This window comes from Fukomys damarensis, unplaced genomic scaffold, assembly GCF_012274545.1.
Source record: "Fukomys damarensis isolate Sample0158 unplaced genomic scaffold, DMR_v1.0_HiC HiC_scaffold_26, whole genome shotgun sequence".
NCBI lineage: Eukaryota > Metazoa > Chordata > Mammalia > Rodentia > Bathyergidae > Fukomys > Fukomys damarensis.
This window is the reverse complement of record NW_022900938.1, coordinates 19360733-19371489: the sequence shown is the minus strand read 5'-3', so window position 1 is coordinate 19371489 and position 10757 is coordinate 19360733. Positions and strand designations below refer to the sequence as shown.

The window sequence follows — 10757 nt, the reverse complement described above, 5'->3', positions numbered from 1 at the left end:
ATTGGCCACACATGGTAGAACATACTTGTACTCCCAGATACTCAGGAAGTTGAGGAAGGAAGATCACCAAGTTCCAGGTCAGCCTAGGATACTTACTTAGTGAGATCCTATCTAAAAGTTTTTAAAGGTCTGAGAATGTAGCTCAGCTTTCCCTGGGTTCAAGTCTCAATACAAGAAAGAAAAAAACAACAAATTGTTTCATCCTAGACAATTATGAAAACTCCATTCACATGAACAGAATGATTAATGGACATGAACGAAAGCATCAGAGAAATGCTAGTAAATGCTACCTTATACATTCTGCTGTTCACTTATTTTTGTTCTATAAACTTCCATTTCATCTTCCTACTCATAAATGTTAATACTTTAAATAATTTTTCTACTCTAAGATTTCCTATCTCTAAGATTTTTTTTATTTAATCGATGATTTTCAAACTTCATTATTAGTGAAACTCCTTGTTCCAATGGAACCTTGTTACACAGAACCCCAACATATAAAACAATCAAAAATAGAACTATTCTGATACAGACAGGAGAAGTGCTGGTAGTTTAAAAACCACTACTCTTAAGTCATTCAAGAGAGCTGAAGGAAAGATACAGCCAACTAGGATTTCTTAATTTCCATAATAATAAACAATTTCCCCGTTCACTCCAATATTCAAGAATATTTTTTGAACACAGCTGCATTCACCTCAGCTCCCTAATGGAATAAAAGTATAGTGTCTTACATAATATTAGATAAAGATTAAATGGTTTAAATTATTTCTTTTTTCATACTACCCAAGTGTAAATTAAGTATAAGACATAATCCTACAACAATTAGAGTTTAAAAAATATTTAACATGTAATACAAAAATTTTCTAAAAATTACCACTGCTTTTTTTTTCTTTTATTGAGTTTATCAGTACAGTTTATGTATACAGTGCAGTTACATTCATTATTGGGATCTTGTACCTTTACATGACAGGTGGTCTTGGTTCTCATTTTTTCCCCTTGTCCCTAGCACTGCTTTATAACATGGGCTTTACTCTAAAAAGTATCCAAATAGTTCTTCAGAGCTTTACTCAAGAAAGCAAAACTCACTCTGCAGTCACTCTGAGAATACCTTCCTATACAATGGCTCTGTTGCTGTATTTTGGGATTTTAAAAAATTCCTTACTTTTATAAACAATATTTTAAACCTGATTTGCTTGAAAAGACAAAGAAAAACATGTCGGGTCCATTTTTATCTTTCTCAAAGCTTACATTAGAAAGATTTTACAAATGGCAAAACATGAAAACTTTTCTAAAATAAGTTCACTTGCATCTGTCAGGCTATTCCCTCACATTTATCAACCTCCTTTTAAAGGCCTTTTAAACTTTCTCATAAGCTGAGGCCTTCCATAACCAACTCTGTGCCTAGCTTTATAAAAAGCACCCTTAGTGCTCCTCACTGGCTGGATGGGCAGCCCCAGGTGTGAAATACAGCCCCACAGATCACTCAATTTGTCTGAGTCCATGTGGGCAAGGAGCTGGGTATATTTGAGTTGGTCAACTTGGCCCAGAGTAAATCCCTCACTTTTTCTTCAGTTTCTCTTGGGCCTACATTCGCTTCTAATGTTTCTTCTTCCAGCAGCACAGTCAGGACAAGGGCGACATCTTTAAAGGCAGCATTCTCATGATCACAATACTTGTAGAAGATCAAAGTGGAGCCTGCAGGAAGAGATGCAAGTGTTGTATCACAGCAGCCTGCTGGCCATTCTCAAATCCTTAGCTCAGCTCCAAGTCAACTAACAGCTCGACTGTGTCACTGTCCTGCAAGGCTCTCTCAGCCCCATTAACTGTAATGGCAGAGACTTTCTGAGAAGAGGTATAGGCATCAGCAACATGGTGGCTCAGGCACTTCAGGGTCTCACACCCCTCTTGAGCTGCTGTAAATATGATGGTGGCTGGCTCAGTGGGTTTGAAGCATTGAGGTCCTTCTGCAGAAACTTACGTCCTTGCTGCCACAGGAAGTAACTCTGGCCTGGAAATGTATCCTTTAATTGACTGAACTGAGCTGAGAAGGCCTCCATAGCTGGATTTTCGGGCACTTGCTGGGTTGGAGATGAGTAGTAGCTACTAACAGAACTTAGCACAAGAGCCACACCACCAGGAAGCCAAGAAGTTCAGGGCCATAGTTACAAAAACTCTTTTCCTTAATCTTTTTTATAGTATCCTGTACAATCTCTCTGTTTTCGCCCAGTGTTTGTGTTTCTTCTTCATGACTTCCAGCCTCTGGTGAAGGCCATAACCGCCTCAGTGAATCCTGACTCTCTGCTCTGGAATGGCCGGGACTTCTGGCCTCCTGGGAGTCTGTAGTAGATGGCTCCTGAGAAGCTTCGGTTCTGTCGTTTATTTCCTCAGGGAAGGAGGCACAGCTGCTTCCCAAGTTTGCATTTGCTCTTCCTCTCTTGGCACTTGGAGAATGATTTGCATCTGGATCCAAGGGTTCTTTACCCAGTCTGTCAGAAAGGAGGTGATCCTTTTTTGTTCCCCATCCTGAAAACTCAGGTTGTTCTCATGCTGTTTTATCTTGTGGACAGTTCCCAAATTTTGATTCATCTGAACTTTCTGATTTCTCGCCCATATCTGAATTTTCCAGACCTTCTGCCTCTAGCTCTTGGTGGTCTTTGCTAAGCCCAGAAGCAGGGGATGATGTCTGAGCTTCTTCAGTAGAATTTGCTGTGACTGTGGTTTCCTGTTCCTAAGCTCACTGATGGATCATTTTCCCAATCCTTTTGAGAGTCTTCCACTTCCTTTTCACCACCCCTTCACTCTCTTGCTTCCTTTTTCCCAGTCTCTTCGTACCCACTCCTGGTCTGTCCCAATCCCCTCTTCTGTGTCCGGTTTATTAATTGTACATATAAATTATACTTTTAAAAAAACGAAAGAGAAATAGTAAAAAGAAAACAATAAAGAGAACCATCCACAATTTGAAAACAACTTTGTTGGACACAATTGATCCACACTGAAACCGAGGATCCTCTAAGGCCTTCACAAGCTCTAGCATGCCTTGTAATTCTGCTTTCCAAGTTGTTTACACTCACCTGTCACACAGGTGTTTCGTTAGTATCAGAGCAAAGTGGCTAGAATCTAGGGAGGGGAGGGCTCCTGCTTGGCCTGGCTTTGTGGTAGATTTTAACCAGCTGTCCAACCACAGGGAAATATTTTGCCTACACAAGGTTATTTCCTTCTGAGCCTGCCTTACTGACAGATAAATATAGTCAATTTTTTAAATGTGAGCTGCATTGTAAATAGACAAGTTGCTACTTTGGGTGGGATTCTTAACTTCTAGAACTGTTCAGGCTCTGGCATTTGTTTCTGCAGTGGTCCTTTGTGAAGACAATGACAGCTGTGAAACATTTGGTTTTCCTTTTTATTTAGACACAGGGAGAAACTAACAGTGGCTTGGGGTTTTATTTATTGGGGCGTGAAGGTAGTTATGTAAATAAAAGATTATTGTTGTAAAGTCTATCAATAAAAATTTAGTGATTAAATATAGAAGTGTCAGGCTTGTTCCAAGTCCCCTGGCTCCTATTGAATTGGAGTAGATGTTTTGATGTTCTTTTAATGGAATTTTTCATGGATGAATTTAATTATGTTTTGAGGCATACTGGTGCATATGAATTTTTTAAATATGTATGAAAAGACAGAATTAAAAATAAAGTCAGGAAACAAAAAAGGAAGGAAAGGGAAAAGGAGAAAGAGGGGAAGGTAGAAGACACGGAGGGAGGGAAGGAAAGAAGGGAAGTGGGGGAGGAATCAAAGAAGCTGATACCCTGGTGATGCTTTACAGTGTCCCTAAAGGGCTTTACAGTGTCCCTGCTCTCATTTTACCAATCTTCCTAAAATGACAGTGATATTTACAGGACATTGTTCACTCCTGGTTCTTCTGTCCCCATGGATCTAATCAGTTCACTGTGGCACTAACAAAACAATTGTACGCCACCTGAGAAAGCCCTGATGATAAGAATCAATAGATACTAGAATATACCAAGAAGTTTATGCCCTATATCAAAATTTAAAGATGAAAGTAGTAATTCAGACATCAAGCCTTTTGATTGTGACTGTATCGTAAATCCAGCTTTCCTGCCCTTTCTCCTTGCGTTTCCTCATCTGTCATATCTGTCCCACTCTTTCTACAAGAAATTCCCTATCACTGATACATCTTTGATACAATTACTGAGGCCTATCTAGTTCAAATGTTTAAATCAGCCTAGCCTTACTTCAAGTTCCATAATTCAAGAGTTTGCTTTATTCATAAAAACTGTCAAGCAAATTTTCATGCAGTACAAAAAATACATTAAATTCTCAGAAAAGTCACCATGGAGGTTAATCTTGATTTTCTGTTTAATTGGTTGGAGAGATTAGTAAACACCCTCCTGGGTGTATATGGGTGGGCCATGGGGACATGACTTTGGGCACTGTCTAGTTCCTGGCCCCTTACTCTCTTGTGTTTTTCCCCTCTGTTCTGTCTCTGGGCCACCAAGAAGTGAGCAGCATTGCTCCACCATGCCCTTCTGCCCTGATGTTCCTGCCTTGGAGTCAGGGGACCATGGATTGAAACCTATCAAACTGTGAGCTAAAATAAACCTCCTTTAATTTGCAGGTATCAGATATTTTGTGCCAGCAATCAGAAAGCTGACTAGTACAGTCATCCATAAATTATGGGTCCATTAGGGTTATCTGTTCTTTCTGGTGTCTTTTTTTTTTTTTTTTTTTGGTGGTTGTTTTTGGTACTGGGGATCTAACTCAAGTCCTTGCAAGGCAGGTGGCAGAACCACTGAGCTAAATCCCCAGCCCCCTTTCTGGTTTCTTTTATTTAAAAGTTCTCCCTATGTATACTTCTTGTTGTTATTGCTGCTGCTGTTGTTAATGATATATGTGTACCAGACTCTGATTTAGGTGCTTGGAACGTTGCTACCTTCATGGGACTTACATTGTAATAGAGGAGGTAGACAGAAAACAAGCAACAATAAATAAGAATTTGGAACGTTTTTCATAAGGCTCAATGCAGATCTATTTCTTTCATCTTCCTATAATTCTAAGTCAATTAATTTCCTATCCTGCTAAATCCACCAAGAGAAGATTTTTCTGCAACTGAACCTCAACTAATGTGATTAGCCAGCCTTCTTTGTGAAGTCTTGACCCCAATTTCTTTTTTAAACTATAATAATGGAGTATAACAACCACCATCCTTAGTTGCAAGTAACTAGTTCACTTACCAGGAAAAACAATCCCTAAGAAGCTATTGGACAGTTCCTGGAATTACCTGGAGAGCTAGAGACCCAGACTTGGAAAACAGGAACAAGAGAGGGAAGCAGCCCGAATTGTTGTGAAGCACATTCACTGTTCATTGGATACTACTTCAGCCACTACATCCCAGGTCACTTTTACTATTTTCCCTTGTCCAGCAAGACAGAACACTTACACATTACACTAAGTGTTCTTACTACTTACAGACAGGCAACAAAGGACAAAAGAAGTCAGGAATTTATGACAAGTAAGTCTCCAAAGCCCAGGAAAGCTGTATTGAGGGGACAGAGTCTTATCTACATGTAACCCACTTGCACGACATTGGAGGGACTCCAGAAAGCACCTACCCTTGGGTTTGTACTTCAAGGTAGTGGGACTCATTGAGCTAAGGCATTGTAGGACACCTCATTTCAAGGGAGCCCAGAAACACAGCCTTGGATGTTCCATACTATCCCTCCTTTTCTCCAGGAGTGGCAGTCCCAGCACACTGTAATGTTATTCTTGCAATCTATATGCAAGAGTGAAAACTGAGTAGAGCTAAAGTCAAGAACTATCTTGCAACGGCATTCCAAGGCCTGCAAGAAGCAGGGTCTGCCCTGGTGCTAACCCCTAAGCACTGCCATCTTCTGCCCCAGGCAATTAAGGTTGTCCACAGCTGACCAGTGAATTCTCGGCAGTCACTGGTCCTTTACATCAGAAGTGCCACAGGCAAAATCTCCAATAAATGCATCTGAGTGGCTAGTGCTAGACCCTGATCCCAGGTGAGAAAGTTGAAAAAGTTATCCAGTATTTTTCAGTTTCTGAACATGGGAGAGACTGCAGCAAGGGTCAAAAGTTGATAAATTCACCGCTTTTAGGAAGAGTATTCCAAAGCTGAGCAGCTCCTCCAAAATGATAATAATATTCAACAAGGAAATTTCTCCAAATCTCTTCCTTGATTGTGCTGTGTGTTTTATAGGGTAGTATGTATCTGCACCTATGATAAGGCCTGCAGTCCCCAAATGTAAGACACATGGATCAGCATGTGGCCAAATAACCAAGCTGTGAAACCGTCATCTGTCCAGACACCAGGCAGGTGAAACAGAACCCCTCATTCTAGTCCTCAGGCTGGTGTCTGGCCACCTTGATGGAACACCTGTGCTTCCCCCATCACGAAGACATTTGAACTGAACACAAAGCAGGCTGAAGAGATAAGGCTGAAATACATTCTAATACATTCTCCTACATTGAGTTCTATGGTCAGCTAAACCAGACTGCTCCAGTAGGAGAAGCCTCAGAGCTCCTATTCTTGGCTAAATAAGGTCCCCTCCTCTGTGTCCCTCACAACCTGCCTGTATTACCTGTATCACATTGCTCACCTCTTGTTGTAAATATTTGTTCTGTTAACTTGTCTGTCAACCCAGCTGGGCAGCAAGCATTTTGAGAAATGAGATTTTGTGTCGCCTTTTCAGGCACTTATGCCTAAGGAGCAAAAATGTCACACATTCATAGGTTGAAAATCAATTACTTTCTGACAATTTTCTCTACCCCAACCCATGCCTGGGATTTATGTATTTGAGATTCCTAATGTAACATCTAATCTCCTAGACACTGTCCCTACTAGCTAGAATGGAGATGATACTTGGCACCTGTATCAAAACTTTTCCTCCCAACACATTACTCATAACTCAACAGGCTCACACAATAGTCAATGATTTTTGCTCACAAGTCTGTTCTGGAACTACTGATGACCTGAATAAGCTTTGGCTGCTCTTGGGTGAGCTTGCTCGTGTACCTGTGAAAAGTCGGTGCCCAATAGGGAGCTGGATGCTCTATGCTCTAGGATGGCCTCACTCATGGGTCCAGAAGATGCTTGCAGTCAGCCAGAGCCATGAGAGTGACCAAGCTATGTGTCTATCATCACCCAGCAGGCTAGCCCCAGCTTTTTCATTTGATAGCTGAAGTCACACAGCCATGTATAACAAGAGGACAAGCCCCAGTATTCCAGCATCTTACATATCTCTGGCTGTCTCACATTTGCTATTATACCACTGGTCAAAGAAAGTCAGAAAGTCAAGTTCAGGGTCATCATACAAGGAGACTGCCCCATATTGATACAAGGAAACCATGAACAAATTGGAGGCCATTAGTAAGCAAAGTACCAAAATACCCTTGATCCAATTTGACTTCAGCCTCAACTACTTTAAAATATTTACCCTTCTGATGTATACAGCATATAGCTCAGGTGGATGGAAGATTTCTCAGCATTTTCGGTTTCTTCTATGCATCAGATGGTCATCTGTGTGCTACAACAAGACCTACATATTTCACATAGCACCCAAGCAAATAGCTTTTGAGATCAATTGTTTATTTCCATGAACATAATTTACCAGGGCCTCAAGTTCATGAGGATACAGACTATGAGTCCTTCTCCCCATTCCATGCCCAGAGCCTACAACATGGCCTAATTTATAGTAGGAGGTAATTCACACAGCAGTTTTTCTTAAGCTCCTACTGTGTGAAGACCGGAAATACAGAAGTGAAAGAGCTATTTCCTGTCCTCAAAGAGCTCACAGCTTCACAGGAGAAAATTGATAATTGTATAACAGTGTAACCATTGAGGCAGCAACAGTCCACAGGGCCAAGAGAGGAATCAAAGGAGTTAAGAATGGAGCAGAGCCCATGAAAGAGGCCTTGCCATAATCTACTTAAGAACAGATGCAGCTCCAAAGTAAGATAGAGGTGGGGGTGGAGAGAAAGGGACAGATGTGACAAATGAAGGAGGGAAAATCAACACGTCTTGGTGATTGATTATGTGTAGAAAGGGACTATGGGGGGAATCAAGGGTGACTACAGGTGACTGGACAGATAATAGCGTAGAGAGGAGCCAATGTTTCCCCAAATTGGAAGCCCAACTGTAAAGAGCAATACACAATTCAAACTGGTTACTCCATTGTTTTGACAACACTCTGAAGTAGAGAAAAACCCAACCCAATAAACACTCAGGACTTTCCTTGGCCCTATACACCTTAAAGAATCTTTTAAACTCATAAGTCTTCAATATCCTTGTAATTGCCTTTTCAATCTTTGCTCTACATCTTCTCAAACATGTAATCAAACCTAAACTTGGTAAAATTATTTTGCTATAGAGTAATATATTTTTATTGTCCATGTCCATTGCTAGAAGCCAACAATCTCTTTTTTATTGCTATTATCTTATGATCATAAAAGCTCTGTGGTTGGGTTATGATTGCTTCAAATGAAGAAACTTAGTCCAGATAATTCCTCACGACAGAAGTCCATGAGGAAGGTTAAGTCTGAAATCAAGCATATAAGATAATGCATCCAAGTTCAGACATTTGATTTATGGCCTGTCCTTCCTAATGATTAAATATTCCACTGCCCCATTGAAACTACACACATATTCATAATATAATGCTCAAAGCAGGCTAACTGTACTAACTTTTCACCTTCATCGTCTGGAGAGAAATATCAGCCTCCACACAAACCAGAAAAACAAAGAAGCCTTGGATACCAAGATCCAAGTAGAAGCAACTAATAAGGATGTAAGCATCAAATTTCTCTCCCCAAACACCAGGTTCTACCAAAGTTTTTCTTTGTGGTAAAGGAACTCAAGAGCAGCTGTCAAAAATATGGCAAGGCTGGCTCTCTGACAAATTAAAAAGCAACAACTGTAGGCACTGTGGTCTGATACACAGATGGGCCCAGAACAAAGCCTGGGGAAGAGAAAATGGGTTGATGGTGCTGAGGTTAAGATCTGAAAATGGAAGGTATGTGTTTCTCCAAAAAGAGGAGCACTCCACCTCAGAAGCCAACGATTTGTAAAGTTTATAAATCGTTACTGAGCCTGTAATGCACTTCTAAATACCTGAATTCTTGTTTTTGAAGTTTCCTTAAGAACAGTAAGTAGATCAATTACAGAGGACTACAAGTTCAGCATCTTTCCTGTACCATTAGTCGTTTGGTTTAGCTGAAGATAGTCCCTACACTATCTTTAATCTGTTTCTTTCTCCCCCCATCTAGTAACGCCTCTCATTAAAACTAACTCTTTTGAAATATGCAGCACCGGCTAGCTTGTCCCACTTGCTAATGGTCCTGAATTGATTCTTAATTAGTTGCAGTTTTGGAAAGAATCCAATTAAAATAGTCAGGGGGTGGGCTGAATAGCAGAAGAGAGCTGCTAATATGTGTTATACTCTGAGATGCTGAGCTTTGCATTAAACTTGCTCAGGCAAAAGGCAGCTATGCAAAATATGGCAGGATTCAAATCATCTTAAGCATGTTCAGGTTTTAAACAGAAACCTTCACGTGATAATTTATCCTCTAGCCATAAAACATGATCAAAGAAAGGCAGCCAAATGCTGTTAGAAAAATTACATTCCTTCATTCTACTTTCTCTCTTTTTCCTAAAAGGACAGGTTACTAATTCAGAAGACAGCGAGATCTTTCAATAAATTATATTCTTTATTTGCTGTGTATTTTTTAGTCCCTTAAATTCCAAAAATGGGAGAGGAAACTAAGTGTGGAGAGAAGTGGAAAAAATGTAAAATGGGGGAGGGAAGCTGCATAGGATATTTTCCTATGTTCTTTCCAAAGCAAAGAGTTGCTACCAGCAAAATTCCCAGTATTGTTTATGAGGGCAGCTGGAGGTCATTTGACAGGTATGACTTTTATGGTTAAGATTTAATTATAGAAAAGCGAGGGCTTAGAAAAGCAAGGTCTCAGAAAGCCCAGGCAGGACCCATGCCACTGCTGGTAGGTGACAGTCATGTGAGCAGCTTTTGTATTCAACAATAATAACTCACTGCCCGGGACTGGGATGGAGCCCAGCTCCACTATCCCCTGAGGAGCTTCCACCAAGCATGGATTCATGGAGTCTTTGATCCGCAGATTAACATGATCAGAAACATAGGCTTTGTCTTTTCCAAATATCCTCAGTCACTAAATTTTTATCCAATGAAAGGTTGAGCCCATTTTTATTTGAGTAATGAATTACCGTAATTAATGCACACATTGATTTTTTTCAAGTCTCCCTAAAGGCTATTTCCATTTTTAATTTATAGAAAATACATACCATTCCCTTAATGAGAGACTGCCTATATTTCAAAGCACAGAAGAGGATCACAACCAAGCAAACAACAGAAGAAGATAAAAACAAGTGCTGTTAAAAATTGGGCAGTGACTGAATTAAACAGTCACTTTTTGAAAATTACTAAGCTCTTCCTGTGGAATTTCAATATCTAACTGTGGATCCGCTCAAACATTTCCAAATGCTTTTTAAAGGAGTTATTTGAAGTGTGCGGTATTTGCATGGATAAATATCTCCTTCCTTTTAACCTAAGCTTTTTTCCAGCCACTAATAAAAAGGAAGACAGAAAGAGAGAGAGAGATTGAGAGAAAAGTGTCCCAGTCTCAGCTGTGCCTTAATGAAGTTTCCCTAGGGCTTGAAATGGGATTTTTTTTTTTTTTTTTTTTTTTTG

At 40.1% G+C, this 10757-nt stretch overlaps 1 pseudogene; it reads right to left on the bottom strand.

Annotated features, from left to right (window-relative positions):
• Positions 1-1331: 1331 nt before the first annotated feature.
• Positions 1332-10757, bottom strand: part of LOC104850248 — a 9822-nt pseudogene continuing 396 nt past the window's right edge.